Raw genomic sequence first — 1,646 nt, forward strand, 5'->3', positions numbered from 1 at the left:
AGCCCCTCATAAACGAAAAACCCAGAGTGGTCCTTAGGCATATATGAGTTAAACACAGTCTGATTGTGTAATGACTGTGGAGATTTCCTCCAACATTTAGAAAATCTGTTCCCTAATGCAGAGAAAATAATATATCATGGTATCAAATGTTCTTTAATGATAAAGGAAGCAACTAAGAAAGCTTTATTTATTTGTTCAATGTAACCAGTGCTATAGACTCAAAAAGAAAAAAAACAAAAAAAAACCCTTAACACTCCTTCAAAATGAACATACAAAACTTTATTTTCATTAGAATCTAGTTATTTCTAATAAACCAAATAAACCAAAAAAACCAAGACCAGAGCTTATATGCGTCAACTTATGTGTGTGTGTGTGTGTGTGTGTGTGTATGTAATTATATATATGGCAATGCAAACAATTATTGAGCTTCATTTTCTGGACAAGAATGCCCAGTTAGTCTCTGAATAAAAAGCACTGCAATCTGAGGACACTTCATTTTTGCCTCTTTGGCCAGTACCAAGTCTGCCTCATCTGAATCTTCCCATTTCATGAGAAACACCAATTCTCCACTGCTGTCTATGGCACCAGTTATTCATTCAGGGTCAGACCTCCGACAAAGCCTCTTGCTTTGCCCGGCAGCATCTCTCTTCTTTGATTCACTATCATCAGATTCGCTGCCAGATAAAGATTTTCTTTTTGTACCACCTTTTTCTGTACCCGCTGTTGGAGAATTAACAAATGTTTCAATTACCGCTGGGCAGTATAAGTTTTCTTCAGGTTCCTGGTATTGTCAGCATCTGTATTCCCTTCCACTTGAGGAAATAACCACCCCCTCACTTTCACTACACGTCAGTTCTGTCTTTTTCCACCACCAATTCTTCAGGCTCTTCCTCTCTGACTTTTTACTCTTTGCATCCTGTTTCTTTCCCATGTTTTGCAATGCAGTTTTATTGGAGGCCATTTTTATTGCAAACTTAAAGAGGTATTATTCCTTGCCTTCGAGCTGCCCCGAGGTATGCTTCATCTCCGGCCCTGCATGCCTCAAGCTCGAGTTCCCTTTAATCCTCATGTTTCAAGCTGCAGGTACAATCCCAGCGTCCTGGCCGAGCCGGGCAAGAGGGCTCCCATGGGTCTCACCAACATCTCTGCCTCAGGCCCCAGCAACCCCCCTCCTGCCAAAGCATCTCCTTGGTTCAGACAACATCAGTCATTGCGTCTCTCCACAGGGGCAGAAGAGCAGAGTGGAAGTCTCACAGGACAGATATCCCTCATGTGTGGAGGACAGTAATAAAGGCACCTCTTTGTGCATGAGAGCTCTCCCAACTCCTCCCTACCTTTGACCCTCACTTTCACAAGCCTTCCTCCTTGGCTCTCGCTCCACAGGCCTCACCCTCCCCTGGTCATCTTTTTGACTCAAGCAGGAAAGAAGTCAGAAATGCATAAGGCTCACCATGGATTGGACAAAAGACTGAGCAATTATCTACATTTGACACACAGCTACTCTCCTTTTCTCATCAGGATATACTTGGTGAACATTTCCTGACAGAGCTGTACTGGAGGTAGCCCAGGGAATTTATTCTCTCTGTCTTTCACCTGGTTTTATCAAGGGACTGCTAGCAGGGAAGTAATAAAGGTAAGTGAACCCC

The 1,646-nt window shown here is 43.0% G+C and overlaps 1 pseudogene across 1 annotated transcript; it reads right to left on the bottom strand.

The window, feature by feature from the left end:
• Positions 1 to 418: 418 nt before the first annotated feature.
• On the bottom strand, positions 419 to 961 carry LOC307057674 (chromobox protein homolog 3-like; annotated as a pseudogene). Its single transcript has one exon. The product of its transcript is annotated as a chromobox protein homolog 3-like (transcript).
• Between the last annotated feature and the right edge of the window lie 685 nt (positions 962 to 1,646).

This window comes from Hyperoodon ampullatus (genome assembly GCF_949752795.1).
Source record: "Hyperoodon ampullatus genome assembly, chromosome: 9".
Classification (NCBI taxonomy): domain Eukaryota; kingdom Metazoa; phylum Chordata; class Mammalia; order Artiodactyla; family Ziphiidae; genus Hyperoodon; species Hyperoodon ampullatus.